Source organism: Coregonus clupeaformis, unplaced genomic scaffold (genome assembly GCF_020615455.1).
Source record: "Coregonus clupeaformis isolate EN_2021a unplaced genomic scaffold, ASM2061545v1 scaf0673, whole genome shotgun sequence".
In the NCBI taxonomy this organism is placed as follows: Eukaryota; Metazoa; Chordata; class Actinopteri; order Salmoniformes; family Salmonidae; genus Coregonus; species Coregonus clupeaformis.
Genome location: NW_025534128.1, coordinates 169041 through 189769, shown reverse-complemented (window position 1 = coordinate 189769; position 20729 = coordinate 169041). Strand labels below are relative to the sequence as shown.

General features: G+C 44.5%; 1 pseudogene; it reads left to right on the top strand.

The window, feature by feature from the left end:
* The first annotated feature begins 1280 nt into the window (after positions 1-1280).
* LOC123485392 lies at positions 1281-15273 on the top strand (annotated as a pseudogene).
* Positions 15274-20729: the final 5456 nt, after the last annotated feature.

Below are 20729 nucleotides of genomic sequence, written 5' to 3'. Positions count from 1 at the left end.
TTATAGAAGAATTTAATAAGGAAAAATTGAATTTACAGTATGTAAATTTGATATGATAAACTGGAATTACATTTAGTCTCATGGGTGGCCAATAAGATCTAGCTGAAAGCCACGCCCATAATAAGCCACGCCTCCTTAAAATAACCTACAGTAAGGATGACATTAAAACAGACCCAGTTGCTAGGTCAACCAAGCATGACATTAAAACAGACCCAGTTGCTAGGTCAACCAATCATGACATTAAAACAGACCCAGTTGCTAGGTCAACCAAGCATGACATTAAAACAGACCCAGTTGCTAGGTAAACCAAGCATGACATTAAAACAGACCCAGTTGCTAGGTCAACCAAGCATGACATTAAAACAGACCCAGTTGCTAGGTCAACCAAGCATGACATTAGAACAAACCCAGTTGCTAGGTCAACCAAGCTTGACATTAGAACAGACCCAGTTACTAGGTCAACCAAGCATGACATTAAAACAGACCCAGTTGCTAGGTCAACCAAGCATGACATTAAAACAGACCCAGTTGCTAGGTCAACCAAGCATGAGAGTAAAAAATACCCAACTGATGGTTAAATTAACCCGTGTTCTGTTAATACTAACAACCCAACATATTGGGTTATTCACGCAACCAAACTGTCTGGGTCAAAATAACCCAACATGTTCTTTCCACTACTTAACCTGCGCTGGGGTACTAAATAAACCAGATTGAGTGCAGTGCAGACATACCTTCACCCCAAGACCTATTCTGAACAGGAGTGCTGTGCTCGCCTAAGTGGTGGAGAAACTGAAGAAGACAGGACTCCAAGCTGCTTCTCCGGCTCACTGTCATGCTGGACCTTTAGATATGGGGTGTGACATCCTCAGTGCAGACAGACCTTCACTCCAAGGCCTACTCTGAGGATAAATAACATGTTGGCTGTGTTTGTGGAGAAACTGAAGAAGACAGGACTCCAGGCTGCTCCCCCTCCTGCTCTGTGCTATGCTGGACCTGGAGATGTGGCGTGTGATGTCTGCACTGGGACCAGAAAGCAGAAAGCCCTCATGTCCTGTCTGGTGTGTCTGGCCTCTTACTGTGAGACTCACCTCCAACCTCACTATGAATCTCCTGCTTTCAAGAAGCACAAGCTGGTCAAAGCCACCGCACAACTACAGGAGAAGATCTGCTCTGATCATGACAAACTGCTGGAGGTTTACTGTCGTACCGATCTGCAGTGTATCTGTATGCTGTGTACAATGGATGAACATAAAGGCCATGATACAGTGTCAGCTGCAGCAGAGAGGACTGAGAAACAGGTAAGACCAGAACTACTTGTTGGTGACTGTCTAATAAACAAATAATAATTACAGTAGGAACTAAGGCTGTTTGAATATGAGATCATTCAAGTGATATCGATCCACGGCAGAACAAATATGAACACAAACCTTGATTATATAGATATGTTAACCCAGATTCTCCAAATGTATCACCATTTTCTAAAGTCAAACACCATCATCATTCGTTATCAAACACCCAATCAGCTCCCCTGTTTTGTGTACTGTTAAAACTATAATCATTCACATAACAATATAATAATATAATTTCACACAGACACTTCCTCAACATATTAATCCCTATCTTCTATGGGCCCTATGTCCCATTACTATACTATTGATCTACTGGACAAATAAAGCTTGATAGCTCATTGAAGAGTGATTTTCCACAGAGGCAGCTGGGGATGAGTCAGCAGAAGGTCCAGCAGAGATTCCAGGAGAGAGAGAAGGAGCTGAAGGAGCTCCAACAGGCTGTGGAGTCTCTCAAGGTGAGTATTGTTGACCAGAGGAGACACACCTTTTCACTTCTCTCCTCCAGTCAGAGAGAGGGAGAGAGACAGGCCTCTAACTAATCCCACTGACCCCACTGTTGGAAACAGGACCCCTTTCAGAGAACACACGGCTTAATGTAACTGACAGGATATGAACCCGGGTCTACTGCGGGAGAAACCAACATCTTGCGGGTTCGATCCCTGGGACCACCCATTCGTAAAAATGTTTTCACACATGACTGTAAATCGCTTTGGATAAAAGTGTCTGCTAAATGGCATGTTATATATTATTAAGTTCCACCAAGAGGAGATTCCCTACTGGGCCGACACTGATTTTAAAGTCACAAGTGGGGCTACCTCATCACATAACCATGAGTAACCATAAGTGACTCATGTCCGCTATACATTAACAGGGAGCTCTCTCTCTCTCACTCTTTCTCAATTCAATTAAAAGGGCTTTATTGACATGGGAAACATACAGTGAGGGAAAAAAGTATTTGATCCCCTGCTGATTTTGTACGTTTGCCCACTGACAAAGATATGATCAGTCTATAATTTTAATGGTAGGTTTATTTGAACAGTGAGAGACAGAATAACAACAAAAAAATCCAGAAAAACGCATGTCAAAAATGTTATAAATTGATTTGCATTTTAATGAGGGAAATAAGTATTTGACCCCCTCTCAATCAGAAAGATTTCTGGCTCCCAGATGTCTTTTATACAGGTAACGAGCTGAGATTAGGAGCACACTCTTAAAGGGAGTGCTCCTAATCTCAGCTTGTTACCTGTATAAAAGACTCCTGTCCACAGAAGCAATCAATCAATCAGATTCCAAACTCTCCACCATGGCCAAGACCAAAGAGCTCTCCAAGGATGTCAGGGACAAGATTGTAGACCTACACAAGGCTGGAATGGGCTACAAGACCATCGCCAAGCAGCTTGGTGAGAAGGTGACAACAGTTGGTGCGATTATTCGCAAATGGAAGAAACACAAAAGAACTGTCAATCTCCCTCTGCCTGGGGCTCCATGCAAGATCTCACCTCGTGGAGTTGCAATGATCATGAGAACGGTGAGGAATCAGCCCAGAACTACACGGGAGGATCTTGTCAATGATCTCAAGGCAGCTGGGACCATAGTCACCAAGAAAACAATTGGTAACACACTACGCCGTGAAGGACTGAAATCCTGCAGCGCCCGCAAGGTCCCCCTGCTCAAGAAAGCACATATACAGGCCCGTCTGAAGTTTGCCAATGAACATATGAATGATTCAGAGGAGAACTGGGTGAAAGTGTTGTGGTCAGATGAGACCAAAATCGAGCTCTTTGGCATCAACTCAACTCGCCGTGTTTGGAGGAGGAGGAGTGCTGCCTATGACCCCAAGAACACCATCCCCACTGTCAAACATGGAGGTGGAAACATTATGCTTTGGGTGTGTTTTTCTGCTAAGGGGACAGGACAACTTCACCGCATCAAAGGGACGATGGATGGGGCCATGTACCATCAAATCTTGGGTGAGAACCTCCTTCCCTCAGCCAGGGCATTGAAAATGGGTCGTGGATGGGTATTCCAGCATGACAATGACCCAAAACACACGGCCAAGGCAACAAAGGAGTGGCTCAAGAAGAAGCACATTAAGGTCCTGGAGTGGCCTAGCCAGTCTCCAGACCTTAATCCCATAGAAAATCTGTGGAGGGAGCTGAAGGTTCGAGTTACCAAACGTCAGCCTCGAAACCTTAATGACTTGGAGAAGAACTGCAAAGAGGAGTGGGACAAAATCCCTCCTGAGATGTGTGCAAACCTGGTGGCCAACTACAAGAAACGTCTGACCTCTGTGATTGCCAACAAGGGTTTTGCCACCAAGTACTAAGTCATGTTTTGCAGAGGGGTCAAATACTTATTTCCCTCATTAAAATGCAAATCAATTTATAACATTTTTTACATGCATTTTTCTGGATTTTTTTGTTGTTATTCTGTCTCTCACTGTTCAAATAAACCTACCATTAAAATTATAGACTGATCATGTCTTTGTCAGTGGGCAAACGTACAAAATCAGCAGGGGATCAAATAAATTTTTCCCTCACTGTATGTTACATTACCAAAGCAGGTTAAATAGATAATAAACGAAAGTGGAATCAATGATCAGAAGTTAACAGTAAACGTTACACTCACAGACGTTTCAAAGTAATAGAGACATTTCAAATGTTATAACTCAAGTGCAAACAGAGTGAGCCATTCGCCAGACTGAGTTCTGGAGGTGAAATGGAAATGAATGAGGGAGAGTTAAGTGAGGTAGAAGGTGTGGTGAAGAGCTCAGAACCAGAGCCTGGCATCAATGGACATGATAAAGAAGAATCTGGTGCAGTAGGAGTTACATTGTTGGAGAGAGTGGATCCATACCTATTGGCAGATCCATTTGTGGTTTAAGGTTGGTGGGAAAGGAGTTGGGTGCAGTTGAATCAGTGAAGGTAACCTGTAGTGGACTTGTGATATTTGTTTGTGTTTCTTCTGACCAGAGGGAGTGGGCGCTCCGTGTCACGTAACTTGGGTCAAGATCTGTTTCTTGCTTTGCTCTTAGGAACAGGGCACCATTGAAATGAGTGATTTCTGGGGTAATGTTAAGTGTGGAGGTGGAGCAATTGAAGATTAAGATTCCTGGTGTTTGTGATGCCCTCCGTTTGGTGCAGACCCCGTGTTGAGCGTGGTGAAACATAGGAGTCACTGTCAGCTCTTTTGAGTTTTGAGTCTTTACCCGATAAAGTCATGGTAGGATATATCAGTTATTCTGTTAGAGCTTTTGTGGCAAATCCACTGCGCTGATTCAGGTGCAACGTTTATGGTCATGTTGCAGCAGTTTGTAGGAGGGAGATTCCAAGATGTGGGAAGTGTGCAGGAGGGCATGGGATAGAGGTTTGTGTAGTTTCGGTGGATAAAGTTGTGTGTGTCAACTGTTGGGATGCCCATGTTGCTGGGGATTGGAAGTGTCCGGTGCGAGAGAGGCAGGTTGAGGTGCCTAGAGTCAGAGTAGTGCAGAAGGTGTCGTATGCTGAGGCAGTGAAGAAAGTAGAGGAGGATGGGTCAAGGGTGAGAGATCCTGAGAGGATCCCTGTGAGTAGTAGATCTGTGCCAGCACAGAGGGATAGGCCAACGAGTGATATATGCTTCGGTAAAGATAGCTTCTTAGCATTCATAGCAATGGTTATCAACTGTACAGCAGAAATGGAACGTAAATCAAAGAAAAAAGATGTTGTGGTGGCAGCTGCAGAGAAGTATTTCGGCATACAAGATTAGACTTCAGAAGAGATACAGGGTGTGTTGAGTGGTGGTGTCCCGTCCTCCCAGGCCGTTGGCATGGTTTAGGAGCAGATAGGGTCAAAGTAGTGGAATGGGGTAGTGGGTATTTAATGAGTGTAGGGTTAGTTGGAAGGGTGTTTTTCTGTATTATTATAATTTCCCCTTTTCCCATTTTGTGTCACAAAGTATAATGGATTGATATTATAGTCCAGTTGGGGGCGGTAATGCAACATATTGGATGCCAATCGCCGTTAAACTCCAAAGAAGAAGAACCGTTATATTATGGCTATGTACAGTGTTGTAACGATGTCTCTGTCTCTCTCATTCCATCACTTTTGCGGAAGTTGGTTGTGTGGGTCTCTGGTTATGAATGGGGTGCTGACAGACAATCGTTGATGGATATTTATAGAGCTCTGATCAGGACGACAATTGATTTTGGGTGTATAGTTTATGGAACAGCGGCAAAGACAGAATCCAGTATAAAGCTTTAAGGACATCTATTGGTGCATTTAAATCAACGTCTGTATGTGTCTTACTGGTGGAGGCAGGTGAGATGCCTTTGTATGTACGGCGTAAAAAATGGTCATTATCTAATTGGGTTGAAAGGCTGTGAGGTTGAGCATCCCACTGCTACTGTTCTAGATGACTGTTGGGAATATACTAGTAGACGAGGCAGTGGTTTTGGTTGGACAGTTGGAAAGCTTGCTGATGAGAGTGGTTTGAGGGAGTTGGAGGTTGGCCCTTCTGTGGTGATAGGGGATGTTCCTCCATGGTTACTCCCAGACCCTGTTGTTGATCTAACCTTGGTAGAGAAAAGGAAAGATTGGTCAGAAGTCAGTGATATAGTGAAACTGGTTGACAATTACATTGGTAGAAGTGTTTATGCTTTTTTACTGCTTTTCACAGATGGATCCAAGGACCCAGATAGTGGGCTCACAGGAGCATGCGTTTACGTTCCTGAATTTGATGTGCAGATATGTAGAAGACTAACAGATGAACTGTCAGTATACTCAGTTGAACTGTTGGTGATAATAGTTGCCCTCCAGTGGGTGGAGGACGTACAACCTGTTAGAATTATAGTATGGTCAGATTCTCTGTCTGTATTGAATAGTTTATCATCTGGTAAATATAATAGGAGTGACCTACTATTGGAGGTGTTAATGTTATTATGGAGAATTGAGAGAATGGGTGTAGTAGTGAGATTCTGCTGGGTCCCAGCACATACGGGTGTGGAAGGGCATGAAATTGTAGACCAGTTAGCTAACAGAGCTTTGAAACGAGATATAATTTATATTAATGTTCCACTGGGTAGAGGTGAGGCCAAATGTAAGATCAGAGCCATTTTGATAGATGTGTGGCAGAAGAGATGGTACTCTGAGCACAAGGTCCGGCATTTATATGAATAGTTTACAGTTTTACAGAAAGGTCGATGGACCAAGATTCAAAAGTCAGATTAGGAAGGAAGAGGTGGGGTTTACTCGATTGCGCTTAGAACATTGAACTCGTCATTACATCTGGTTGGCAAGCATGTGAATAGTTTGTGTCTGGAAGGTATGGTCGATGAAACGGTGGAGCATGTGTTGTTATATTGTTGTAAGTATGTTGAAGAGAGGGAAAGATTGAAGTGTAGGGTCATTGAGGTTGGGGGGGTTTGTAAGGGATTTTGGGGATGGGGGAGGGTCTATTAGAAGTTAGTAGGGCTCTTCTTTCTTTTTTCAGAAGTACTGAGTTAGGTAGGAGGATTTAGAAATGTTGGAAACCGTGATCGACCACACACTCCAGCACAGTAGGTGGCGGCATGCACCTTTAACGTTGGTTTGTGGACCGCCATTATATCATAGAAGAAGAATTTGGTTGTGTGACAGTTTTGTGGTTCGTGAGGTTGGCTACTATTCTTTTTTCTTTTGGTTCTTACGTATTTTCTTAATTTATTTTCTCATGGTGGAGGGTTTGTTTATTGGTTTCCACTGTTTATTGTTTAGAGTTGAGGGGGGAGTAGGGGTAGTTTGTTAGGGCGGCGTGATGGCCTCAACCGAGTGGAGAAGAAACGCTGTCGCTTCGGGTGCGTTCCGGAGAAAGGTGTGGAGGAAGTTTTGCTCATGGTCGGCGAACAGGTTGGAGCGGAACATCTGCACTCTGCATCCAGAATGAACAAGGCGGTGGTTGTGTTAATGAAAAAGTTTTGTCTTGTTGCGAGTGGGATTTTTGTGAGGGGTGTGTTGAGCAGATTTCGCCTCTTTCGACAAGAGTTGTGGTGGCTAATCTGCCTCCGTTTATTACATACGAACAGACCGGAAGTAGTTGGTTAGTTTTGGTAAATTTGAAAGTGGTTTTCGTGTGCTCTCGGCTGGGTGCCAAGCAGAAGCCGTTAAACATGTCTCTTTTCATAGACAAGTGTTTGTTTCTTAACAAACTTCAAGGTTACGCAGGGGAGGGGTGGAACGCAGGGTTTGCTAGCACAGATAGTTTTGGGTGTTTCTAGTGTGGGGATGTAGGGCATAATGCTAGTGCAGACAAGCGCGACCAACCGGCAGCGGGGGCTAGGACTAGGCTGGACACAATACATTTTTAACGCATTTTTCTGATAAACTACTTAATTACATCCGCCATGGAGCCCAGTTTCATAATATTACCATATGTCCCAGATGCTTGCAGTAGTTTAGAAATAATAGGGCATGTTTCACCCTGCCAGCTCCTATTAGTTGTATTGAGCTCTGTGGCACCAACTCGCCTAATGAAAGTTATATTCCCAGCCCATTGTTCTGCGTCATAATGCCAGCTTCACTATTGTTGGTAATGAGACCAGCCCGTATTAACATTGTAGCTTTACCTCAGGTAACTTTTTATTAACAAGGTTATGACTACTAGGTGAGCAAACTCACTGTTCACCTGGTTACACCTTGTGGTGACCCACAGTGCTACGTATGGTTGGCGCATAGCAATCAAACATTAAACATTTTCTGGTCACAGTTAATCATATTTTCTTTCAGAAAAAGGTGTATAACCTAAACAAAACGCATATCCGTCCTCTTTTTCAAGATGTGGCCGATTTTAAACAGCCAGAATAAATTTTTTCAATTAAGAAATAACCTTTTAAAAAATGTTTTTACATTTATTGTTTCTATATTACTGCTGGGTAATTTGATATGAGTCGAAATCTGTAAGTTCGTAGGCATTGAATTGAGCGAATGCTGCGCAAGTTCACTGAGTTGTAAACTAAATGGATAGGTGTAGCTCATTGATTTATAGATCTGACACAGTTGCTACCTCAGATAATGAGCCTAGCAAGTGTCGTGAATGAGGTATGTAGTACCCACAGAAGGCCACAGGGAGGAGCAAGAGAGCTATAAACCTATTCATTTTTTTTGTTGATTTAAATACCCTAAATCAAATCAAATCAAATCAAATTTTATTGGCCACATGCGCCGAATACAACAGGTGCAGACATTACAGTGAAATGCTTACTTACAGCCCTTAACCAACAGTGCATTTATTTTTAACAAAAAAAGTAAAAATAAAACAACAACAAAAAAAGTGTTGAGAAAAAAAGAGCAGAAATAATATAAAATAACAGTAGGGAGGCTATATATACAGGGGGGTACCGGTGCAGAGTCAATGTGCCGGGGCACCGGCTAGTTGAGGTAGTTGAAGTAATATGTACATGTGGGTAGAGTTAAAGTGACTATGCATAAATAATTAACAGAGTAGCAGCAGCGTAAAAAGGATGGGGTGGGGGGGCAGTGCAAATAGTCTGGGTAGCCATGATTAGCTGTTCAGGAGTCTTATGGCTTGGGGGTAGAAGCTGTTGAGAAGTCTTTTGGACATAGACTTGGCACTCCGGTACCGCTTGCCGTGCGGTAGCAGAGAGAACAGTCTATGACTAGGGTGGCTGGAGTCTTTGACAATTTTGAAGGCCTTCCTCTGACACCGCCTGGTATAGAGGTCCTGGATGGCAGGAAGCTTGGCCCCAGTGATGTACTGGGCCGTACGCACTACCCTCTGTAGTGCCTTGCGGTCGGTGGCCAAGCAGTTGCCATACCAGGCGGTGATGCAACCAGTCAGGATGCTCTCGATGGTGCAGCTGTAGAATTTTTTGAGGATCTGAGGACCCATGCCAAATCTTTTCAGTCTCCTGAGGGGGAACCTAACAATCAATCAATCAAATGTGTTTATAAACTCCTTTTTACATCAGCAGATGTCACAAAGTGCTATACAGAAACTCTAACCCTACTGTTAGAAATTGCATAATTCAAATCTGGTATTGGAATAAGAATCAAGAGATCTTCAATCCAAGCTAAATTTATTATATGCAAAATGTATGTATGATAAGTATGTTGGTTCGTATACGGGCTCACTGAAAAACCTTGCAGGGCAGACAGAGAACTAAATCCATTGTTTACATGTTCTTCCTCAAATACTCTGACAGAGAGTTTCCCACCTCTCTGCTGGCCAATTAGAGTAGAGACTTGAGCGTGGTTTAGACTTACTCAGCCAATCCGTTGATGCACCCCTGTTGCCAGGCATAAGTCCATATCATAACAACCTGTCATAGTGAGAAGAGCCAGCTCCCTTAGACACCATTCCTACGTCCAAGGAAGGTTCACAGATCACAAAGAACCAGTATATTCCAGTATCTGGAGACACAAATCCCTATCTCACTTTACCCCCTAAAACAGCTCTTCACATCAATCACAGCTTGCCAGGTGTCACAACCTACATTAGCACAGTCCAGAATGAATTCTTTCTAAATTAGTCATCCCATCAATTTAGGAGAATAATAAATCCCCAATACTACTTATAACCTATTCTAGCCTTAACTCTAACCCCTAACCCTAATTCTAGGGTAGGGTAGCCTAGAACACGTTTAGAAACTATTTTAGTAATAATTTTATGTTAGTAAATACCATTATAGTACTAAATAGCATTTATTGTTATTTTTTAAATAAAACCTATGTAACCTTTATTAGTCATTTTATTATATGTATTATTGCAAGGCAGAACACTTGATAAACAACACATTTGTTTTATTTTTTAAATGTGGTTTGAACTGGGTGTGACCTAGTAACCTCTATGTGAAAGTCCAGCAATTGGCATGTCATAGGTGGGGCAGGTTTGAGACTGATCTCCAGAATTAATAAGAAAAATACACTTTATTTCTCAGCTGCCTCACCAATGTCTTTACGTGAATTAATAACTTTTAATTGCTAAATGTTTCCAATAGATGGCTGCATAAAACCACAAAGCATCAGTTATAGGCTATAAGCATAAAATAGCATGCAAACAAAGACTATGTCCTATGATTTTCTAAAAAGGTCACTCATTACTTTACAGTTAGCTATATACCTCGTATTAGGCCTGTGTTGCTTTTGGGAGAGCAACAAAATATTAACTCTAGCAGGTATTGAACACCGGCCAAATAATCACTAGTCAGATGCGCTAACCTCAACCCTAGTAAACATGCATTATGACATCATCTTAATATCTCATATATTCCAGCCCACCAATAAATCATGCAACCATCGCGGTTAGAAAATGTACCTCAACATGCCCCTCGCTTGTGCTAGAAGGCAGAGTGCTCGCTGCCGCTGACGGCTCAAGCTTTTTGCGGGGCTTGTTGAGTTGGCTACTTGTTCGAGAAGGCAGAGTGGCTCTCTGCTGGTTGATGAATTTGACAATGAATGTACTAGAAAAATGCATTTTTGTCGACCAGAGGTGACTGAATTAATGTTCACGCTTTTTGATAATCGTTATAGTAATGAGGTATAATTTTAAAACATGAGCATAAAAACAGGTAATAATAAACATGAATCATCATTATATTACTTCACAGTAATGTGTTTTCAGTCCTTCCTCTTGCGTTAGCAGTGTGGAAAGGGACAGTAAAAAGCTCAGGCAGGAGTTTTCCTGTGAGGGGGAGTGGTGGTGTATCCAGGGAGAGAACTAAACTAATCTTCTGAAATGTCATTCGTGGTCTTATGCTGCCATCTATTGGAATTATTTAGCAAGCAGTAGTAATAAAGTGTATATCCTTACTAAGTGTATATCCTTACTAAAGTAGTAATTACTTAGAGTTGCAGAATATATGGAGGGGGTACCAGGAGGGAGGAGAGTAGAGCAGGGTCAAGTGGTGGTGGTACCAGGAAGGAGGAGAGTAGAGCAGGGTCAAGTGGTGGTGGTACCAGGAAGGAGGAGAGTAGAGCAGGGTCAAGTGGTGGTGGTACCAGGAAGGAGGAGAGTAGAGCAGGGTCAAGTGGTGGTGGTACCAGGAAGGAGGAGAGTAGAGCAGGGTCAAGTGGTGGTGGTACCAGGAAGGAGGAGAGTAGAGCAGGGTCAAGTGGTGGTGGTACCAGGAAGGAGGAGAGTAGAGCAGGGTCAAGTGGTGGTGGTACCAGGAAGGAGGAGAGTAGAGCAGGGTCAAGTGGTGGTGGTACCAGGAAGGAGGAGAGTAGAGCAGGGTCAAGTGGTGGTGGTACCAGGAGGGAGGAGAGTAGAGCAGGGTCAAGTGGTGGTGGTACCAGGAAGGAGGAGAGTAGAGCAGGGTCAAGTGGTGGTGGTACCAGGAGGGAGGAGAGTAGAGCAGGGTCAAGTGGTGGTGGTACCAGGAAGGAGGAGAGTAGAGCAGGGTCAAGTGGTGGTGGTACCAGGAGGGAGCAGAGTAGAGCAGGGTCAAGTGGTGGTGGTACCAGGAAGGAGGAGAGTAGAGCAGGGTCAAGTAGTGGTGGTACCAGGAGGGAGGAGTGTAGAGCAGGGTCAAGTGGTGGTGGTACCAGGAGGGAGGAGAGTAGAGCAGGGTCAAGTGGTGGTGGTACCAGGAAGGAGGAGAGTAGAGCAGGGTCAAGTGGTGGGGGTACCAGGAGGGAGGAGAGTAGAGCAGGGTCAAGTGGTTGTGGTACCAGGAAGGAGGAGAGTAGAGCAGGGTCAAGTGGTGGTGCGCAGGCCGTGTAGAAAGCAGTGGTGGGGAGGGTTGCAGCTGGGCTACATGAGCTGAGGCAGGTTTCTGTAGTAACGGAGACTCCGGTGGGCGAAGGCTTGGTGGGCTCATCCCAGGAAATATTGCCTGTCATTGGGGAAGAGGCACTGATCATGGGGGAAGTGCAGGGGTGCAGAGACTGGGGAGGAGGAGGACGGTACCGTGCCAATGGTGGAGGAGGAGGAAGAGGGGGGAGGTGAGTCTGCGGGAGCGGAGGACAAGGCGGTCTCGTTTTCAGACGGCTCATTGGATCCATAGCTGACAGCCAGTCAGGCTGAGGGCCCAGTATATACGGTGAGAGAACTTTCTAGGTTCCTGATGGAGACTAAAGGGGAAAAAGAAGGTTCTGCTGGAGTCTTATTTGATTGATCCTGGAAGGTTTGTAAGGTCAGTACAACACGCGATGAAGAATGAGGGGTTTAGTGTCCTCTCACCCAGGAAGCGGTATAGGCTGAGAAAATGGGTCATGGGTTCTTAAGGGCATGTCTTCAGAATCTGCTTAAATGGATGATTTTTTCTGGCATGGCGGCTTTATGGGCTTCTCTACTGGTTTCTGATTGTGGTGATTTTCGGCCAAAAACATTTAAAAGTGATTTTTTTGCAAGAGACACACAGTGATGTGATTAATGAAGTGTATTGGGGGTCTGGTGGAAAGGGGGCGCAGGTGCTGAGCCATGGCACAAATCTTAGTGCAGGGGTAGCAAAAGAGGTGTGTAAGGGTAGGTTGTTAGTGGTTAGAGCCAAAATCAATGACCTTGTCTTTACTTTCCAAAATGTGTCTGCACCTAGTACAGGGCTCAGTTCTCTGTTTCACCAGGGCCCAGGCAGGTGTCCTATTGGAAATTCAATGTAAAGCTCTTACAAGATGTCACTTTTTGCTCAAGCTTCCAAGGCTTTTGGGAGAGATGGGGACAGCAGAAGGGGGAGTAACTTCTGTTGTGGGGGAGAGGAGGGAGCCTTATGGGTGGGTAACTTCTGTTGTGGGGGAGATGAGGGAGCCTGATGGGTGGGTAACTTCTGTTGTGGGGGAGATGAGGGAGCCTGATGGGTGGGTAACTTCTGTTGTGGGGAGATGAGGGAGCCTGATGGGTGGGTAACTTCTGTTGTGGGGGAGATGAGGGAGCCTGATGGGTGGGTAACTTCTGTTGTGTGGGAGATGAGGGAGCCTGATGGGTGGGTAACTTCTGTTGTGGGGAGATGAGGGAGCCTGATGGGTGGGTAACTTCTGTTGTGGCGGAGATGAGGGAGCCTAATGGGTGGGTAACTTCTGTTGTGGGGAGATGAGGGAGCCTGATGGGTGGGTAACTTCTGTTGTGGGGAGATGAGGGAGCCTGATGGGTGGGTAACTTCTGTTGTGGGGAGATGAGGGAGCCTGATGGGTGGGTAACTTCTGTTGTGGGGAGATGCGGCTGTGGAGTTGTACTCTGATTTATAGAGGGCAGAACTCTGTGATCCTGGGTGTTCTCAGGTTCTGCTCACAGACCTTTCCAAACTCTCTCTGTCACAGAGAAATCACATTGACTTTTCCCTGGCCTTTCACAAACTCTCAGCTGCCGTCTGTCAGACGGTCTGCCTCTGATTTTTTTTAGAAGGTCTGGGAAATTATGGATGTAAGGTTGTAATGTGGTGCTGGATGGTGTATTGTACTGTGGTGTTGGGTACTGGATAATGTGATTGTGTAGAGGTTGTGGTGGCACGCAATGTGTTTTTAGGAGGGGGGGTGTTAGTGTAATGAGGATGGCTCATTAAAGTAAGACAAGTCTCTCTCTCTCTCTCTTAACAGAGCTCTGCACAGGCAGCAGTGGAGGACAGTGATAAGATCTTTACTGAGCTGATCCGCTCCATTGAGAGTAGGCGCTCTGAGGTGAAGGAGCTGATCAGAGCCCAAGAGAAGGCTCAAGTGAGTCAAGCTGAAGGACTCCTGGAGCAACTGGAGCAGGAGATAGCTGAGCTGAGGAAGAGAAGCACTGAGCTGGAGCAGCTCTCACACACAGAGGATCACATCCATTTCCTCCAGGTAACTCAAATGCCTTGATACATGTGATATGAAATTAAAACTCTCAATCATTTGGTTCTGCTCCCTCTCTCTCTCTCTCTCTCTCTCTCCAGAGTTATCAGTCTCTCTCCAGTACCAGTGTATCTTCAGACTTACCCAGCATCATTGTCCGTCCTCTTCAGTACTTTGGAGATGTGAGTAAGACTGTGTCTGAACTGAGAGAGAAACTAGAAGACGTCCTTAAAGGAGAATGGACCAAGATCTCCACTACAGGTGTGTTGAAAATAATAAGAACATCAACTTTAGACCATTGAAAGTTCCCTACTAGTCATATACATGTGGAATATGGTATGATGATAACATTCCCTCTCTCTGTGAATTTGTTTGTGTGTCTGTAGTGAATATAGTGGAGGTTGTACTGCCTCCAGAGCCCAAGACCAGAGAACAGTTCTTACAATGTGAGTCTCTTTATTCTGAAGTAACTAACAGTCTCTTTTTACTGACACTCCTAACAATACCTCTAGAAATATATAGCAATAGTAGATCTAATCAAAGACTGGGTATCTATCTGACTCCTCATATTTCTCTGATTTGATCTCTGCTGTGCTCTAATCAAAGACAGGGTAGATACAGTATCTGACTTAACTTATTGTTCTAACTCCCCTCATTGGTCTCTGCTCTGCTCTTCTCCCAGATTCCTGTCAGCTCACACTGGACCCAAACACAGCACACACACTCCTCTCTCTGTCTAAAGGGAACAGAAAGGTGAAACGTACAGGCCAAGTCCAACCATATCCTGTTCATCCAGACAGATTCACAAACTACTTGATGGTTTTGTGTAGAGAGGGTCTGTCTGGACGCTGTTACTGGGAGGTGGAGTGGAGTGTGGGGGGTTTGTTACAGCAGTCTCATATAAAGACATCAGCAGAACAGAGACAGATGGTGCATTTGGATACAATGACAAGTCCTGGAGTTTACTGTGTTATAGAGGTGGTTTGTATTTGTTCATACACAATAGTGTTAGGACTAAAGTATCAGGCCCTCAGTCCTCCAGAGTAGGAGTGTACCTGGATCACAAGGCAGGTACTCTGTCCTTCTACAGTGTCTCTGACACAATGACCCTCCTCCACAGAGTCCAGACCACATTCACTCAGCCCCTCTATCCTGGGGTTTCTCTCAATGGTACTGCTGAGCTGGTTAAACTGTAGTAGGGTCCACATAGATACTAGTCATGCTGGTGTAGTCTATAGCTGAGCTGGTTAAACTGTAGTAGGGTCCACATAGATACTAGTTATGCTGGTGGTGATGGTCCCCAGATGTGATGATTCATTCTGCTCTGATTTGATTGATTTGATCTTCAGAAGATGTTATGAATTACAATTCAATGCATTGATATTTTTTTAAGTGCAATGTTTTAATCTTATATATTCACATTAATCATGATGTATGCTGTTAATGTATGTTGGTTGTCATTCAGAACCATTGAAATGTTTTCTCAATTGGTTCTCTGTCTCAATGTCATTTTCCTCAGTATCATGGAACAGGTAGTGTTACTTACTTGCTAATTGAACTATATGGGCCGGTTTCCCGGACACAGATGAAGCCTAGTCCTAGACTAAAAAGCATGTTCAATGGAGATGTCCGGGAAACCGACCCTAAGTTTGGCATCTTTTATTCTCCCTCCTGCTCAGTCAAGCAACATTAAACCTGTCCAGCTGGTGGTGCTATTAACCCAACAATAAAAACAGCACATATCTTGACTTGCCACTCAGTATATCAGTAATGTTCAGAATTGTACTTTAATATAATTGGAGATTGATGGTATTTTTAATCCACTATCTAGAGTCAGGAACAGATGAAGTTAGGTCTGCTACTATTCAGTTATTAAATATGATTCATGGTGATGGGAAATAAAAAATACATCTAGTAGTAGTTTTCCTTTGCTATTTATTCAAAGGTGTGTCTTTAACTTGTAAATGGATTGTGTTGAAGCTGGCATGTGGTGTGGATGATAGAATAGAGTGAATAGAGGAGAGAAGAGAGGAGGAGAGGAGAACATAATATAGAAGACAGATAAGATAGAGAGAGAATTCATACCCAGGGGAGTTACTGACTCTGGCCCAAATGACACCCTGTTCCCTACGTAGTGCACTAGGCTACTTCTGACCAGATCTAAAGTAGACAATATGGTAATGACTTTAGTGGTTTCCTCCCCCTTTGTTTTTATTGGTTGTGTGTTATGTGTGTTGTTGTGTTAGGTTTTCCCCCTGTGTTCCTAATTGAAAATCCATTAACAATGAATCAGAAACAAATTATATTCCAGTTGTGTTTAGACAACTTCATGGCTGACATCCCCAGGTTCTGTTAAGAACCATTGAACTGGGTCACATTCTAAATGGTCACTTGTATTGATAGTCCATACTGGGCCTAACTGTGGTTAACCATACTTGAGGGTTTCTTTCTGCACACATATTCCCTCATCTCCAGAACTTTACCTGATGTCCCGTCTCTCTCTCTCTCTCTCTCTCTCTCTCTCTCTCTCTCTCTCTCTCTCTCTCTCTCTCTCTCTCTCTCTCTCTCTCTCTCTCTCTCTCTCTCTCTCTCTCTCTCTTCTCTCTCTCTTCTCTCTCTCCTCTCTCTCTCCTCTCTCTCTCCTCTCTCTGCCTCTCTCTGCCTCTCTCTCTCTCTCTCTCTCTCTCTCTCTCTCTCTCTCTCTCTCTCTCTCTCTCTCTCTCTGCCTCTCTCTCTTTCTCTCTCCCATCAAACCGTATAGAAAGCAGACAACCTCAATATGGTTTCATTCCTGTAGTTAGCAGGACACATGGGGTGTGTAACTATTATCTCCTTTCTAAGTTTGAACTTGTCCACTTCCCTTCATGGATTTAAAAGGAAATGACTGGTATATGTAAACTCCCTCCACCCCATGCCAACACCAATCCAATGCTGTACAATTAATTCCATAGCTTAACATGGGAAATGCTCACTGCCTCCCATAAGAGTCATTGAAGCGTTGGATGAGATAGGACCCTGCCTTCACCAGGGGATATTTGTTGGACCCGTCACAACAGGTGAGGAGGGCCTCATCCTCCAGCTGCCCAAAGAAAGCCAGGGACTGCCTTGTGCTCCAGTCTCCAGCAGGGGGCAGCAAAACCCTATAGACCTGAAAGGGAAAGTGAGGAGTACAAATCTAAGGTGAATTTACATTGATGTTTCCATAGAGACCTGAGTCGTATTCACTAGGCACCAAACTGAAGATAATTAGCTGAAACAGGGAGGGACTAACTGAATGAGAAGTTTTTGATGTTTGTACTTTTAGGACTTTTCTATTGGTTCCATTACAACAGGCAAACTCAATCAAGCACTGCTTATTAAGTATTCAAAATTATTTTAAATAGTAATTGAATGCAGGTCTGTTTCCACATGCAATAAGCCTGTAACATCTTGTATGATCTTATGAGTTAACAGTGTATCAAATGGAAGGGCAAGTCTCACCACTGAGAGGAAAACATCACTGGTCCACCTCTGCATCAGGTCAGCTATGTTGATCAGTACTGTCCCAGGGATGCTGGGAGCAGAGATGAACTCCCCTGACCTGGTACCCACCTATGGAGTTTTTTAATATCAGTTTAACCCCATTACTGCTATAACACACATAAGCCATGTTAATAGAATGAAATGGATCCAGGTTCCATTTATTCTACAATATATTTACTGCCTGTGGAACACTTCTCAAAGTGGTCTTAAATCAAGATGACTGCAGGTCTCAATCCCAAACGAATGGGGGAAGAATTAATGAAATGGCCACCCGGACTATTTACATTGACCCCCCCCCCCTTTTTTTTTTATTTTACACTTCTGCTACTTGCTGTTTTATCTATGCATAGTCACTTTACAAATGACCTCAACTAACCTGACCCCCACACATTGACTGGCAGAGCTACTCCACCTCAAGAATGACCCCCTGTATATAGCCTCATTATTGTTATGTCATTTTATTGTGTTACTTTTTTTATTTGATTTGTTTTTTACATTTAGTTTATTTCGTAAATATTTTCTTAACTCTATTTCTTGAACAGCATTGTTGGTTAAGGGTTTGTAAGTAAGCATTTCACGGTAAGGTCTACACCTGTTGTATTCGGCGCATGTGACAAAAATGGAAAAATCTAGAAAGACGGCATTTAGATGGTTCCAGAACTTGGCTTGACTCAGCACTGTAGTGTTAGCCAGCCCAGTTTGGCCCTGCTTGACTCAGCTCTGTAGCGTTAGCCAGCCCAGTTTGGCCCTGCTTGACTCAGCTCTGTAGTGTTAGCCAGCCCAGTTTGGCCCTGCTTGACTCAGCTCTGTAGTGTTAGCCAGCCCAGTTTGGCCCTGCTTGGCTTGACTCGGCTCTATAGTGAGAAACAGGCATCGGTGTGTTGGAGGGGATCAGTCTGATCAAGGAGAGGCGCAGAATCACTGATCTGGACCACTTAGTGAGTCAATATTTGAGATGCAAGTGGATTTGTAGATTAGTGAGTCTGTGCAGTTGACTTCAATGGATATGATCTCAAACATGCACAATGTCATGAAGACCACTGCTACTCCATAGAATGAAACCATCCCCTATGAGGACTAATGACCAACTCTGAAACTCACCACACTATGCTGTACTGACAGCATCATCATCACACTAGCATTAATGTTCACACTCTGGGGCTCATTTGTCCACATTTAAACTGGTCTTGGTCTCCTTACAGGTGAGACACATTTAAACTGGTCTAGGTCTCCTTACAGGTTGGACACATTTAAACTGGTCTAGGTCTCCTTACAGGTTGGACACATGGGTCTAGAGGTCTCTAGTGGTTGAGTCTTGGTCTGGGTCTCACTGGTTCTTTTCCAATCAGTCTTGTCTCCATCTCTGGTATATTCAGTACCAATACACCAACGTCATACACTCCAGACCTGGGTTCCAGTGATTACTTTGAGCCGGATCTGGCACCTCTCAGATTTGACCTAATTTGTTTCAGCACCTATTTGCGCGGCTCCGGTACCTCACGCATTATTTATATAATTTGTTTACTGTTTGCACTGTAAACATTTAAAAAAGCGATCAGAGTTAAATCAAGTTGCCTCCTGGTTATTTCTCCCACCTCCTAGAAAAACCATCATGTAAAAGTGCGGAGATCCTTCTGTGCAATCATCCTAATCCTTCCCCACTGATTTCGGACCTGCTCTCTTATTTCTACATATGTCCATCCACCGACTAAGTGCACGGGGGGGGGGGGGGGGGGGGGGCAGTGCCCGGAGCAGGTGCAATTTGGACAGAGGCTCAGTTCAAGACCAAGCAAATTTATGCAAAATTCAAAGCTGGGCTGAATTGTCACTCGAGCTCCAAAAGAGAGACTACACAATTATTACTGCACACAGGGCAGTCACCAGGGAAGTGAGGGTGTTATTACTGCACACAGGGCAGTCACCAGGGAAGTGAGGGTGTTATTACTGCACACAGGGCAGTCACCAGGGAAGTGAGGGTTTTATTACTGCACAAAGGGCAGTCACCAGGGAAGTGAGGGTGTTATTACTGCACACAGGGCAGTCACCAGGGAAGTGAGGGTGTTTTTACTGCACTCAGGGCAGTCACCAGGGAAGTGAGGGTGTTATTACTGCACACAGGGCAGTCACCAGGGAAGTGATGGTGTTGTTACTGCACAAAGGGCAGTCACCAGGGAAGTGAGGGTGTAATTACTGCACACAGGGCAGTCACCAGGGAAGTGAGGGTGTAATTACTGCACACAGGGCAGTCACCAGGGAAGTGATGGTGTTGTTACTGCACAAAGGGCAGTCACCAGGGAAGTGAGGGTGTAATTACTGCACACAGGGCAGTCACCAGGGAAGTGAGGGTGTAATTACTGCACACAGGGCAGTCACCAGGGAAGTGATGGTGTTATTACTGCACACAGGGCAGTCACCAGGGAAGTGAGGGTGTTTTTACTGCACACAGGGCAGTCACCAGTGGACAATACAGGATACAGCCAGTTCATAGAGGAGCTGAATGTGCTTTATGCTCAATACTGGCCAGAGGATGCAGGAGCACTGTATGGAGAAACAGTGATAGAATCTCTCTGCCAGAGGTTTGGCATTGACAGTCCACGTACGGTCATACGGGCCTACAGGCAGTACAGGGACACTGATGGTAATAATAAAGGAGACTTTCCAGATGGACTTAAAGAGATGTTGATGGAGGTCAGCACCATCCCCATCTCCAGATGGACTTAAAGAGATGTTGATGGTGGTAGGCACCATCCCCATCTCAAGATGGACTTAAAGAGATGTTGATGGTGGTCAGCACCATCCCCATCTCCAGATGGACTTAAAGAGATGTTGATGGTGGTCAGCACCATTCCCATCTCCAGATGGACTTAAAGAGATGTTGATAGAGGTCAGCACCATCCCCATCTGCAGATGGATTTAAAGAGATGTTGATGGTGGTCAGCACCATCCCCATCTCCAGATGGACTTAAAGAGATGTTGATAGAGGTCAGCACCATCCCCATCTGCAGATGGACTTAAAGAGATGTTGATGGTGGTCAGCACCATCCCCATCTCCAGTGCAGAAGGCCAGCAGGGATTTTCTCAAATGAATCTGATTTGCACCTCAACCCGCGCCTCTCTGCATACCTCCGCC